Raw genomic sequence first — 15,982 nt, 5'->3', positions numbered from 1 at the left:
GTGCCTTAACTTTAGTCAGTAAGTGTATTGCTGTCTAAAGTATGGCCGTCGTTCCCGCGTCGAAATTTAAAAATCAACGTCGTTTGCGTAAGCCGTTCCGGGAATACGGAAGTACGCTACGCGCGTCGCCGTTCAAAAAAATGACGTCACGGTGCGCAAAGCACGGCGGGAGTTAGGAAACGGAGCATGCGCAGTAGGTCCGGCGCGGGAGCGCGCCTAATTTAAATGGCACACGCCCATTTGAATTGGCCCGCCTTGCGCCGGAGGCCGCGGGCGTAGGTTTTCATCGCAAGTGCTTGGTGACTCAGGCACTTGCGATGAAAAATTGCGGCGGTGTAACTTATCTAGGATAAGTTACGCTGCCGCGATTCTACGTGAATCTGGCCCTTTGAGCTTTAAGCTACAAAACGCTGAGGTGTGAATGGGGCCGTATAGTTTTTATAAGCTTTTTTGTAGTTTTGCAGGTGTAATGTTTAGTTGTTTTATATCATTACATGTTTCATTAGTAGCAGTTATGCATTGCATAGTCCTATTCCGCAGATCAGATAATCCGTCATTTCTGCCTAGTTTGCTTTATAATTCTCTTTATGCCTCAAGGAAGGCCTGTGTGTTTAGATCCAGCAGATATCTCTATCTGTTCCAAATCAGCTTTATCTTGGGGAATAAAAATCTGCTCACTGACACTATAATGGATGCACAGATTCTTGTTCAGATATGTTATGCAAGTTAGTTTTTCAACAGTTTTTAACGCTTTTGCAATAGCATTTTTTAGCATTTTTTGGCCTTTGCGTTTTTGAACGTTATTATTTTTTTACGATTTTTTTATTTATTTTTTCAATTGATGAGCCAAGTTTATCAGGGTTTATGCTCGTTTAAGGTTTTTTTTATAGTTTTTTTTGTGGTCAGAAAAACGGCTCCTGAACACAATTTTTGGGCGTTCAGACAACAGCTCATTAACTCCACTGCTGATAAACGTCCAAAAAAGTCCATGTGTGCATGGACACATAGGATAACATAGAGGGGGGTTCATGGGCTGTTAAAAAAATGCCCAAACTCCCAAAAAACGTCCGTTTATGAGCTTCAGTGTGCATGGAGCCTTAGAAATGATGTAGAATGCAGATGTTGTGCAGATCAGAACTCACACAGTCTATCACAGCACAGCAAATCTAGTAGCAGGTTTAATTTTAGAAACTTGGGGCCAGATTCACATAGAACTGCGGCGGCGTAACGTATCGTAGATACGTTACACTGCCGCAAGTTTTCATCGCAAGTGCCTGATTCACAAAGCACTTGCAATGTCAACTACACTGGCAGCCTCCGGCGCAAGGCGGGCCAATTCAAATGGGCGTGTGCCATTTAAATTAGGCGCGCTCCCGCGCCGGACCTACTGCGCATGCTCAGTTTCGCAAATCCCGTCGTGCTTTGCGCGCCGTGACGTCGTTTTTTCGAACGCCGACGCGCGTAGCGTACTTCCGTATTCCCGGACGTGTTACGCAAACGATGTTAAATTTACAATTTCGACGTGGGAACGACGGCCATACTTTAAACAGCAATACGATTGCTGAGTAAAGTTAGGGCAGGTCAAATAACGACTAACTTTGCGACGGGAAACTAGACTAGCAGCGACGTAGCGAACGCGAAAATCTGTCTGGAATCGCCGTAACTCCTAATTTGCATACCCGACGCTGGTTTACGACGCAAACTCCACCCAGCGGCGGCCGCAGTACTGCATCCTAAGATCTGACAGTGTAAAACAATTACACCTGTTGGATCTTATGGATATCTATGCGTAACTGATTCTATGAATCTGTCGCATAGATAGAAACAGAGATACAACGCCGTCGTATCTCTTTGGTGAATCTGGCCCAAAATCCCTTGCAACTCCCCAGGCAAATTCAAAACTTAAAAAAACTCTTAAGCCTTGTACACACAATCGGATTTTCTGCGGACAAAGCGTAGGACTTTTGTCCGAAGTGTTTTGGCCAGGAACATGTATTGCATACAAACGACAAAGAATTGTCGTCCAACAAACACAAAACTATGTGTTTTTTCAGCTCTTTTTCAGCTCTTTAGCGCCACCCTTTGGTCAACTTCCGCTAATGTCGTGGTATGGTGAGCATTGCTTCTGAGCATGCGTGCTTGCACTTTAGAGTTTTGTCAGATGGACTTGTGTAAACACGAGTTCTGCAACAGCTGGAGGTCCGTTAATTGCATATCCCTGGTATAAACTATATATATATTTTGCTATTAAATAACATTTCTAATCATAGGAAATTAATAACAAGAGTTCCTCTTTTACACTCTGCAGACACTGATGTAAGGAAAAACCCTGTGGATTATAACATAATGGATGCTCTGCGAACCCTGATTTAGAGGGGAACACTGAAAACCCATCAATTGCAGCCTCACTGTGCCCATCAAACGCAGCCACTGTACCAAACGCAGCCACTGTACCATCAAATGCAGCCACTGTACCATCAAACGCAGCCACTGTGCCATCAAACGCAGCCACTGTGCCATCAAACGCAGCCACTGTGCCATCAAACATAGCCGCTTTGCCCAAATGCTGCCTCTGTGCCCCAAATGTTGCCACTGTGCCCGCGGCAAGCGGTGTCCTCCATGTCTTACTCGATGTCCTCTCCGATGATTGGACGCCTGAAGCGCCTGTCGTTTCCACCAATCAGATGACAGGTAACACAGACCCGGTGCACCTAATTGGCTGAGAGGCGGTTCAGTATTAGCAAAGCGAATTCCTTCGATTTGCTAACACACAGCTGAGTGAACAGCGAACGGCGACGCACAGCATTGCGCCCACTGTTCACCTTTTTGAGTGCCTATAGCTCTAATCAGGTGCTTCCAAAAAACACCCTCGCCGTTGTAATTCAGGTGCCGGCGCTTGAAAAGGGGCCGGACACCTGAATAGGAGGTGTCAGCAGCGACCATAGATAGATTCATGCAATGCATGAATCTATCTATGGTAATAGAGCGGTGCAGGAGAGGGGGGCGGCACTCCTGCCGCCATTTATGAACGCACCGCCACTGATAATCTGATTAAAAAGTTTTCCTTTATTTTCTTGAGCAGTTCTATATAAATGTTTGGGGATTCTAGGTAGTTTTCTAGCAAAAAAAATTTAGGGGCAGATTCACAGAGCAAGTAGGCCGGCGTATCTACTGATACGCCGGCGTACTTTCAAATTTCCTGCGTCGTATCTTTAGTTTGAATCCTCAAACCAAGATACGACGGCATCTGGGTAAGATCTGACAGGCGTACGGCTTCGTACGCCTTCGGATCGCAGATGCAATACTTCGGCGTCCGCTGGGTGGAGTTTGCGTCGTTTTCCGCGTCGGGTATGCAAATGAGCTTTTTCCGACGATCCACGAACGTACGAGCGGTCGTCACATTCTCTTATGTCGTCTGTAGTCGACTTTTCCCGGCGTATAGTTAAAGCTGCTATTTTCTGGCGTATAGATAGACTTGCCATGTTAAAGTATGGCCGTCATTCCCGCGTCGAAATTAGAATTTTTTATTTTTTTTGCGTAAGTCGTCCGTGAATAGGGATGGACGTAAGTCACGTCTAAGTTAAAAAAATGACGTTGTTGCAACGTCATTTAGCGCAATGCACGGTGGGAAATTTAGGAACGACGCATGCGCATTTCATTCGGCGCGGGGACGCGCTTTATTTACATAAAAACCCGCCCCCAACCCGCCCAATTTCAAATACGCCGCCAGAAAAACACTACGCCGCCGTAACTTACAGCGCAAATTCTTCCTGGATTCGAATTTACGCCAGGTAAGATACGGCGGCGTAGCGTATCTCTGATACGCTGCGCCTGTCCAATTGTATGTGAATCTGCCCCTTAGATTTTTACATGTAGGAGAGGAATGTTAGAATTGGCCCCGACTAGAAGTGGATATTTATAGAAAAAAATGATATAAAAAAGCAATTTAAAAGCCTATAAAAACAAAAACGTACTCAAAACCATTACATGTTCCTGTTATGAAGGCTGCATGGGAGAACAAAAAACCTAGTTTGACTTCACTGCTATGAGTGTGTTTGTTCTCCTGATTACAGAAGTATATCAGACATAGATACTTAGTTCTGCAGTTACCTGGGAAAACGGAATATTTCCAACAAATTAACACCCTCAGCAGGAATCTCAGAGGGCGACTAACCTCACCCTGTGATATCTCCTACAAATATTTCATAACAGAGATTACCACTTTAAATGGTGCACTTTGCTCTCTGGACTTCATCGCGCCCGTGTTTTTATTGTTAGGTCTTGAGAGACGAGCATGACAGCGAACTGTCCACTTTTATTTACTCATTTAAATGGCAAACTGTCAATGCATTTTACCTGTCAGGAGGCAAGAGACGCGGACTCCCTATATCTGACAATAGAGACCCCCCGGAGACGGTGCTGGTCTATGATTAACATCAAGCCATGGCCTAATGCCGACCTAATCACCTAATTCATTGTGATGTAAACTCATCCATTAAGTTATTGACTTGAGAACTGATTATTTCATAGAACGGCGAGAAATTTCAGCACTTTAGCAAAAAAATAAATAAAAAAAAACTCTTCAAAATGAACTCCACTGGTCGTTATCATATTCTCTGATTTCAAATGTACTGTTTACAGCTTAAAGCGGAGTTCCACCCTAAAAATTTAGGGCCAGATCCACAGCCAGCAGGCTTAACTTAAATCTTCCTATTTAAGTTACACCGCCGTAAAATCTCTACCTAACTGCCCAATCCACAAAGCACTTACCTAGAAATTTTCGGCTGTGTAACTTAAATGTGTCCGGGCGCAAGGCGTGCCCAATCTAATGGGGCGAGTCCCCCTTAAATTAGGCGCGCTCCCGCGCCGGACGTACTGCCCATGCTCCAGACGCGATTTTCCTGACGTGCTTTGCGCGAATTTACGTTACGCCGAGTTTTGTGAATCGCGCTGGGTAAAAAAAGTTGTGGCGGGGAAAAAAAATGTAAAAAAAAATTTGACAGCGTCGCGGGAAAGAAGGGTCTACTTTTACATGGTGTACTAACTTTACACTTTGTAAAAGTAGCCCTAATTTTGCGTTTGCAAACTAACAACTTACGGAGACTTCACGAAGGGAAACCGCTTTGTGGATCTCCGTAAGTGCTAATTTGCATACCCGATGCGGAATTTCGACGAGAAATGCCCCCAGCGGCGGCCGCGGTACTGCATCCTAAGATCCGGCAGTGTAAAACTATTACACCTGCCGGATCTTAGGAATATCTATGCGTAACTGATTCTGTGAATCAGTCGCATAGATAGAAACAGGGATACGACGGTGTATCAGTAGATACGCCGGCGTATCCCTTTTGTGGATCTGGCCCAAACTTTCTATTAACAGCTTGCCTTTAACCACTTCATTACTGGGCACTTAAACCCCCTTCATGCCCAGACCAATTTTCAGCTTTCAGCTCTGACGCATTTTGAATGACAATTGCGCGGTCATACAACATTGTACCCAAATTTAATTTTTATCATTTTTTTTCCCACGAATAGAGCTTTCTTTTGGTGGTATTTGATCACCTCTGTGGTTTTTATTTTTTGCGCTATATACAAAAAAAGACAGAAAATTTTGAAAAAAAAAACATAATTTTTTACTTTTTGTTATAATAATATCCCAATTTTTTTAAAAAGAAAATAAAATTTTTCCTCGGTTTAGGCCAAAACGTATTCTTCTACATATTTTTGTTAAAAAAAAATCGCAATAAGCGTATATTGATTGGTTTGCGCAAAAGTTATAGGGGCAGATTCACATACAGTTGGACAGGCGCAGCGTATCAGAGACACGCTACGCCGCCATATCTTACCTGGCATAAATTCGAATCCAGGAAGAATTTGCGCCGTAAGTTACGGCGGCGTGGTGTTTTTCTGGCGGCGTATTTGAAATTGGGCGGGTTGGGGGCGGGTTTCATTTAAATGAAGCACGTCCCCGCGCCGAATGAAATGCGTATGCGTCGTTCCTAAATTTCCCGCCGTGCATTGTGCTAAATGTCGTCGCAACAACGTCATTTTTTTAACTTAGACATGACTTACGTCCATCCCTATTCACGGACGACTTACGCCAAAAAAAAATCAAATTTCGACGCGGGAACGACGGCCATACTTTTACATGGCAAGTCTATCTATACGCCACAAAATAGCAGCTTTAACTATACGCCGGAAAAAGCCGACTACAGACGACGTAAGAGAATGCGACGACCGCGAGTACGTTCGTGGATCGTCGGAAAAAGCTAATCTGCATACCCGACGCGGAAAACGACGCGAACTCCACCCAGCGGACGCCGAAGTATTGCATCTGCGATCCGAAGGCGTACGAAGCCTGTCGGATCTTACCCAGATGCCGTCGTAACTTGGTTTGACGATTCAAACTAAAGATACGACGCGGGAAATTTGAAAGTACGCCGGCGTATCAGTAGATACGCCGGCGTACTTGCTCTGTGAATCTGCCCCATAGTGCCCACAAAATAGGGGATAGATTTATGATTTTTTTATTTATTTTTTTACTAGTAATGGCGGCGATCTGCGATTTTTTTTTTTTCAGGCCTGCGATATTGCGGCGGACATATCGGACACTTTTGACACAATTTTGGGACCATTCACATTTATACAGCGATCAGTGCTATAAAAATGCACTAATTACTGTATAAATGTGACTGGCAGGGAAGGGGTTAACACTAGGGAGTGAGGAAGGGGTTTAAAAGGGGCCGGCGCCTGAATAAGGGGTGGCAGTGGGGACCATAGATAGATTCACGCAGTGCATGAATCTATCTATGGTGATAGAGGGGGTGGCAGGAGAGAGGGGGTGGCGCCCGTGCGCCCTTATGGATTCACCGCCACTGGTCCCTATCACTGTGGCAGTCTGGGCTACAAATATATCCTACTTGGTACATGCCAAGGCCTTGGAAGCAAGCAGATCTAAGTGATCTAGGCTTATTGGGCCAGATTCACAGAGCAGATACGACGGGGTATCTCCTGAAACGCCGTCGTATCTGTTGTTCTATCTATGCGATAGCCATAGATAGCCATAAGATCCGACAGGTGTAATTGTTTTACACTGTCGGATCTTAAGATGCAATACCGCGGCCGTCGCTGGGGGGAGTTTGCATCGTAAACCAGCGTCAGGTATGCAAATTAGGAGTTACGGCGATCCACGACGTTTTTTTGCGTTCGCTACGTCGCCGCTAGTCTAGTTTCCCGTCGCAAAGTTAGTTGTTTTTTTTTGGTGCCTTAACTTTACACAGCAATCGTATTGCTGTATAAATTATAGCCGTCGTTCCCGCGTCGAAATTAAAAAAATAACGTTGTTTGCGTAAGCCGTCCGGGTATACGGAATTACGCTACGCACGTCACCATTCGAAAAAATGACGTCAGTTCACGCAAAGCACGGCGGGAGTTCAGAAACGGAGCGTGCGCGGTAGGTCCGGCGCGGGAGCGCGCCTAATTTAAATGGCACACGCCCATTTGAATTGGCCCGCCTTGCGCCGGAGGCCGCCGGCGTAGGTTTTCATCGCAAGTGCTTGGTGAATCAGGCACTTGCGATGAAAAATTGCGGCGATGTAACGTATCTATGATCGGACACTATGATACGTTACGCCGCCGCTCATCTACGTGAATCTGGCCCCTAATGCTTGGAGCACTTAGATATCTATGAGCTTCTAAGAAATGCTTTTCTCCTGTCAGGTAATAATCTATACTTTTTTATAGCTTGCCAGAGTTATCTGTCAGTCTGATTAGAAAGACAATAAAATGCTTCATAAATCTATACATCCATCACCTTATGATGGAGACAAGATATTTAAAATACTCCCACTATAAAATATAAAAAGTCTGCAAAGAAGGTTCACGATCAGGTAGAAGAATGTAGGCAGAATGCAAGGGTACAAGTTGTGAGATTCTGAGGCTGCATCTCATGTCACCTAATGCCGCGTACACATGACCGTTTTTAACGTCCTAGAAAAAAAGACGTTTTTCTCAACGTGATTCTTGTCAAGCCGGCCTTGCCTACACACGATCGTGAAAAAAAAATGCTCGAGCAAAGCGCGGTGACGTACAACACGTACAACGGCACTATAAAGGGGAAGTACCATTCGGATAGTGCCACCCTTTGGGCTGCTTTTGCTGATTTCATGTTAGTAAAAGTTTGGTGAGAGACGATTCGCGCATTTCAGTCTTTGTGCTTTTCAGTCTGTTACAGCGTGACGAATGTGCTATCTCCATTATGAACACTAGTTTTACCAGAACGAGCGCTCCCATCTCATAACTTGCTTCTGAGCATGCACGTTTTTTTCCCGTCATTAAAGCCTACACACGACCGTTTTTCACGGCGTAAAAAAAACGACGAAAAAAATTAGAGCATGTTCTAAATTTTTTATGCTAATTTTTTACGTCAAGAAAAATTCTCTGGAGCTTACGAACGGTCGTTTTTAATAACCAATTAAAAAATGGAATTTTTCACGTCATGAAAAACGGTCGTGTGTACGTGGCATAAGACTTAAAGAACCCCATTCTAGGGGTTGTGTTTTGTTTACTGTATGGGGTAATGTATTTAACTACTTGCCGACCAGCCGCTGCAGTTATACGGCGGCAGGTCGGCTCCTCTGCGCGAGAGCCCGTAGCTATACGTTGGCATCTCGAAGTGACCACTAGGGTCCCTGACTCCCGTGCGCGTGCCTGGCAGGCGCGATTGCCGACGGGCACCCGCGATTGCTCGTTACAGAGCGAGGACTGGGTGCCGTGTGTGTAAACACACAGCTCCCGGTCCTGTCAGGGGAGAAATGCTGATCTTCTGTTCATACAATGTATGAACAGCGATCAGTCATTTCCCCTAGTGAGGCCACCCCCCTACAGTTAGAAAACACCCAGGGAACATACTTAACCCCTTCCCTGCCAGTGGCATTTTTATAGTAATCCAATGCATTTTTATAGCACTGATCGCTATAAAAATGCCAATGGTCCCAAAAATGTGTCAAAAGTGTCCGAAGTGTCCGCCATAATGTCGCAGTACCGAAAAAAAAAACGCTGATCACCGCCATTACTAGTAAAAAAAAATATTAATAAAAATGCCATAAAACTACCTCTATTTTGTAAACGCTATAACTTTTGCGCAAATCAATCAATAAACGTTTACTGCGATTTTTTTTTTACGAAAAATATGTAGAAGAATACTTATCGGCCTAAACTGAGGAAAACAAAATTATATATTTTTGGGAGATATTTATTATAGCAAAAAGTAAAAAATATTCATTTTTTTCAAAATTGTTGCTCTATTTTTGTTTATAGCGCAAAAACTAAAAACCGCAGAGGCGATCAAATTCCACCAAAAGAAAGCTCTATTTGTGGGGAAAAAAGGACGCCAATTTTGTTTGGGAGCCACGTCGCACGACCGCGCAATTGTCAGTTAAAGCAACGCAATGCCGAATTGCAAAAAGTGCTCTGGTCTTTGACCAGCAATATGGTCTGGGGGTTAAGTGGTTAAAGGCAGTACTCAGTTTAATGGATTTTGTTATATTTTAAATCTTTTATTTATATTTTTTTCCTCATTCCTCCAAGCTATCCAGAAAAAGTGACAGTGGCAGAGGTTAGGGGTGCAAGGGATGCTTCAACATTTGGCATTTTTTATTTTATTTTTTTAAACAAAGAAGTTTTAAGCTGGGTGAATAAGGCCCCTTTCACATGGGGCAGAATCTGATCTGAGTCTTCCGATCAGCAGGGGATCAACTCACAGATCCCCCGCTGATCAGATGGATAGATAGAGGTGAGTGGAGAGATTTAGTCAAAATTGACCAATGTGCTTGATAGCCTCAGCTATGCATGTTTCCCTATGAGACTGTGTAGCGGGGGTGTGTCCATTCCCTCCACTCAGGTTTCAGATTACACTCAGCTCTCCTCTCTGAGCTGTGCAGTGCGTGACATCAAATCCCTGACAAGCTGTGTAAATTCTCCAAACTGATGTGGAGAGAGGGATACAGATAAACAGATACAGCTTATTTATGAGGATTTGTTTAATCTCTGTGTATCGCCTGAGGCCAGTCACTTCACCAAGTATATAAAAGGGTTTAGTGAATATCACTTTAAGTGAATATCCACAAAATGTATTGTGTGACGGTCCTCAACTTTTTTAGTAAATCAGCCATACATCTCTTCTGCAATAAAAAAAGGCTACTTGCCTTCAAACTTTTTATTTTTTAAAGTAAAGTTACTGGCCCGGATTCAGATAGGAGATACGACGGCGTATCTCCTGATACGGCGTTGTATCTCTGAGTGCGGGCCGTCGTATCTATGCGCCTGATTCAGAGAATCAGTTACGCATAGATTTCCCTAAGATCCGACCGGCGTAAGTGTCTTAGGCTGCATATTTACGCTGGCCGCTAGGTGGCGCTTCCGTATAGTTATGCGAGGAATATGCTAATTAGGTATTTACGCCAATTCAGAAACGTAAGTTCCCCCGGGCTTTTTTTTTAAGTTAGGCTTTTTCCGGCGTATAGTTACCCCTGCTATATGAGGCGTAGCTAATGTTAAGTATGGACGTCGTTCCCGCGCCGAGTTTTGAAAATTTTACGTCGTTTGCGTAAGTCGTTCGCGAATAGGGCTGGACGTCATTTACGTTCACGTCGAATCCAATACGTCCTTGCGGCGTACTTTGGAGCAATGCACACTGGGAAATTCCACGGACGGCGCATGCGCCGTTCAAAAAAAACGTCAAAAACGCGGGGTCATGTTAAATTTAAAAAAAACAGGCCCACAACATCCCCATTTGAATTAGGCGGGCTTACGCCGCCACACATACGTTACGCCGCCGTAACTAAGGGCGCAAGTTCTTTCTGCATACGGAACTTGCGCCCAAAGTTACAGCGGCGCAACGTATCTAAGATACGTTACGCCCGCAGATAGATAGAGCATTCTATCTGAATCCGGGCCACTGTTTTAAAACTACTAAAATCATTTTAAATTTAAATGTTTACACTGATTCTAATGCATTTTACCAAACAGTGAAAAATCTCCCTAAAATTTAGCTCATCACTACGAGATAGATAGATAGATAGATAGATAGATAGATAGATAGATAGATAGATAGATAGATAGATAGATAGATAGATAGATAGATAGATAGATAGATAGATAGATAGATAGAATTTTTTGTTTGTTGTCTCGCTCAGTATTCCAAAACTTTTCTGTGATAAAGGTTAAATCTGGACTGGTCAAAGAGATGTAGAATGTGAAATTAAAGATTTGGTGGGGAACAATGTAAATTATTAAGACAATAAGTCTTCCAACAGCTGGATTCATTTACATGGTAATGAAGCCAGCTGTTCCGCTCAAATAGGGAAGGTGAATGGCACAGTAGGACGTTGCCTTAGTTAACCCTTCAGTGCACAAAGGCAGCAAGCTAACAAGCAAGCTGATAATATTCACTTTACCGCATTAAATTGCAGTAATAATGACCTATAGAATATGTTATCCAATGCCGACTAGATACTGTGCTGAGAAGAGCGGATAGCTGAGGATAACAGGCCTGCCATCTGAGTCAGACAAAGTGCTGGTATATCACAATGCTTGTTGACTACCGTGTGCCAACCTTCACCATTCAGATAATGCATGCAGCATGCAGTGGATTCCTTGGCTGCATTCGGCCCCGGGAGGGGGGGAGGTGGTAAGTAAAGTATGCCATTTTACGGCAGGCAAGAATCCATTCTTTACAACAATGGCGGCTGGTGTTCAAAAAATCATCAAGCGCAGCCACTGTGCCCATAAATTGCCGCCACTGCGCCATCAAACGCAGCTACTGTACCCATTAATTGCCACCACTGTGCCCATCAATTGCCACCACTGTGCCAATGAATTGCTGGGAGTGTGCCCCATCAATTGCTGCCAGTGTGCCCCATCAATTGCTGCCAGTGTGCCCCATCAACTGCTGCCAGTGTGCCCCATCAACTGCTGCCAGTGTGCCCCATCAACTGCTGCCAGTGTGCCCCATCAACTGCTGCAAATGTGCCCCATCAACTGCTGCCAGTGTGCCCCATCAAATGCTGCCAGTGTGCCCCCCACCCGGCACTTACCTGTCTCGGCTCTGTCCTCCACACTCCGAGTCCTCAATGTCTTCTCCAATCCTCTTCCTGTCATCTCTGCTATGATTGGACGCCTGATGTACTACGTAAACGACGTAAAATACGGCTCTGTTCCCTGATCCATACCTTTGCATGAGTTGCGCCTCCTATATGGGGAATAACTTTACGCCGGACGTACGACTTACGCAAACCACGTATATTATGCGCCGGGGGCAACTACGTTTGTGAATCTCCCTCATTTGCATATGTGCATAGAAAATCAATGGGAGCGGAAAATGCTTAGATTGTGGGCACGGCACACAGATACGACGGCGCATAGTTAGACTTACGCTGCGTATCTCGAGATACGTCAGCGTAAGTTCTTTGTGAATCCGGGCCTATAACTTTTGCGCAAACCAATCAATATACGCTTATTGGGGTATTTTTTTTTTACCAAAAATATGCAGAATACATATTGCCGTAAATTGAAGAAGAAATTTGTTTTGTTTTTTTTGTTTTTTTATTGGGTGTGTTTTATAGCAGAAAGTAAAAAATATTGTTTTTTTTTTTTTTAAACTTGGCCTAAATTGAAGAAGAAATTAGATTTTTTTCATTTTTTTTATTGGGTGTGTTTTATACCATAAAGTAAAAAATATTGTATGTTTTTTTAAAAAATTATCGCTTTTTTTTGTTTATAGTGCAAAAAAAAGGCTGAGGTGATCAAATACCACCAAAAGAAAGCTCTATTTTTGGTAAAAAAAAAAAAAAAGGACATCTATTTTATTTATAAATCAGTTAAAGCGGAGCTCCAACCTAAAGTGGAACTTCCGCTCATCGGAACCCCCCCCCCTTCTCCAGTGTCACATTTGACACCTTTAAGGGGGGAGGGGGGTGCAGACAGGTATTTGCACCCACTTTCGGCCACACAGTCTGCGGGTAGACTGCCGGCAGAACTTTAGAACGCGTGTTCTGGGAAACACACGGCTCCCAGAACACAGCGGGTACCAGTGAGCACGGTGAAGCGCGACTCGCACATGCGCCGTAGGGAACCCGGGAAGTGAAGCCACAATGCTTCACTTTCTGGTTCCCTCACCGAGGATGGCGGTGGGGGCAGCAGAGTATTGAGCGATTGCTCGTCCTCTGCTGCCGATGTCGCTGGACTCCAGGACAGGTAAGTGTCCTAATGGAAAAAGAAAATATGGACAACCGCACTCCAAAAAACCTTGATGGTTGTCTTTATTTAAAAAAGGAAAAATGCACTACAAGTCACAGCACACAACACGGGAGTAAAACAGCTGACGCGTTTCGCACTATAAATTAGTGCTTAAAGTGGAGGTTCACCCTTTAAAAAAAATTCTGACATCACATGGAGTCGCTCCATCCTACCGACAGAATGCTGGTGTTTTTTTTTTTTCTCAGCACATACCTTTTAATCCCGATTTTCACCTCACGGCAATCCCGCGGGAGTGGGCGTTCCCAAGCTTCAGAACGGCGCATACTGCGCGTCACAGGTTGCCGACAGAACCCGAACGTCAGTGTGCATGCGCCGTATGGAGCCGCACCGACGTTCGGGTTTTTTCGGCAACCTGTGACGCGCAGTATGCGCCGTTCGGAAGCCTGTCAATCACAGGCAGCGCTTGGGAACGCCCACTCCCGCGGGATTGCCGTGAGGTGAAAATCGGAATTAAGAGGTATGTGCTGAGAAAAAACAAACAAACACCGGCATTCTGTCGGTAGGATGGCGCTACTCTGTGTGATGTCAGAAATTTTTTTGAGGGTGAACCTCCACTTTAATTATAGCTGAGGTAAGTGTCCTAATATTAAAAGTCAGCAGCTGCAGTATTTGTAGCTGCTGGCTTTTAATATTTTTTTTTTTTACAGAGTAGCTTGGCTTTAATCAATTTATCAATTTATATATAGCGTCGCACGACTTGCGCAATTGTCAGTTAAAGTAATGCAGTGCCGTTTCTCAAAAAATGGCCTGGTCATTAAGGGGGATAATACTTCCAGGGCTGAAGTGCTTAAGGTAGAATTTTTGGGAAGGTGTTATTAATTCCATAAAAAGTAATATAATAATTTCAATTAGATAAATTCTAATTGTATTTATTGAGATTTGAAATTTGTATTTAGCGCAATTCACAGACACTGGCGCAGCATCAACGTCCCTAGAAATAATTGCTTCCAGTGATGCATGAAATAATCGAACGGAATTAAATATTTAGCTGGAAGTCGGTTATTATTTGCTTTCATATGTTCCAACCTACAGGTTGTCAGGATAGGTACTTTTTGAAAGCAGCGATTTCCTGTGGCTAAAACACGCGCCTAGCATACCTTGCATGGTTTTAGAACCATGAGTCAGTTATCGCTTATTCCGAGAGAGAACATGAACACTTCTCGGTGTTAGTAGACACAAGATGATTTCCTGTCCTCATTACTCAAAAGGCTATTAAAAGGCTTAAAATAGGTTTCCATCTAGCCGTTAAGTACAGAGGAGGATATCCTTAATTAGGGCTAGTAAAAAGGAAAGATAATTGTGGCTTCTCCCTTAAATTGCTATTTTAATGTCATCTGAACTTGTACATGAGAAATAAAGAACATTTAGTGGAAATAGAGCTGCTGGAGAATTTGGTGTAAATAAGGTGGGGTGCCACTTGGAACCTCGTTATAAAGACTGAGCTAAATTTTGTCTGAAATAAAATCTGGTCATAGTGACACAGATTAACCGCTTGACGACCAGCCGCCGCAATTATATAGCGGCAGGTTGGCTCGGCTGCGCAAATCGCCATCGGTGTACGTCGGGCTCGTGCAATGCCGATCTGTGGGCCCATTGGCCAGAGGGGGGGTATCAGGGCACCAATCCTGCCCTGGTCTCCAGAACGGCGCAATCGCGACTGTTAGCGCGCGCGTGCACACTGTTGGCACGCACGTGCGCGGCATTGGTGCGCGCGCACGTGCGCGCACAGACCCGCGGTCCGTCCGACCAATCAGAGCCCTGAAGCGGGCTATTTAAACCTCTCTCCTTCCCCTGGCTGGTTGCTGGCTTGTCACAGCAATTGTTGGTGTATTCCTAGATTGTGAAAACCTACCTTGTTTGTTCCTGATTACCTGACCTTGGCTCTGTTCCCCGGATTGCTGCTTTTTCCTAACCTTGGACCTCGGCTTGTTTACTGGACTGTTTGATCTCACCTGCCCTTGACCTATTGGCTTGAACTTTGGACTATCCTGCTTTCTGTGCTCCCTTGACCACAGCCTGTCTTCCGGATTACCCTCTGCTACTTCCGTTCCCGGTTCCCAGACCTCCAGGATCATCCCGGTGTGCTTCTCGGCTACTTCCAGCAGACTGCTTCCTGATTGGCCCTCTTCCACGCACCCGGCCTCCACCTTCCTGTCGGTACCGGTGCCTCCTGGTGCGTCTTTCCCCCTGTCCTCACTCCAGGGGGGCGGACCGCGCCAGGTCGCAAAGGGAGCCGCCCTCAGCATCTTGGCCTTGGTAAGTGTACTTCTGTTACCTTCTGTTAGGGAGCCAATCAGCGGGGCCGCCTGCAGTGACAGAACGGGGATCTGCCATAGTAAACAAGGCAGATCTCCGTTCTGACAGGGGATGACACACAGATCCTGTCTTTCTGCTATGCCTTGTCCCAAACAGCTCAGAGGCCGATAGCTATAGCAGTTACAGACAGTCACTTCTGGCAGATAACACGGGCTCACCTGAGGTGCAGAGTCTAAGAGCTAACCGGTGTTCACCAGAGCTCCTGATGGTGGAGATGGATTTTGCTGTGTGTTAGCACCAGGTCGTGGTCCTCAGGATCGCCCCACCAGGAGGTAAGAAAGCCAGGGTCCAGTAGCGGATAAGCAGACAAGGATAAAACAGCAGCGTGGTCAATAAACAAGCCAAGGGATCA

Source organism: Rana temporaria, chromosome 6 (assembly GCF_905171775.1).
Source record: "Rana temporaria chromosome 6, aRanTem1.1, whole genome shotgun sequence".
In the NCBI taxonomy this organism is placed as follows: Eukaryota; Metazoa; Chordata; class Amphibia; order Anura; family Ranidae; genus Rana; species Rana temporaria.
Note: the sequence above shows the minus strand (reverse complement) of the source record.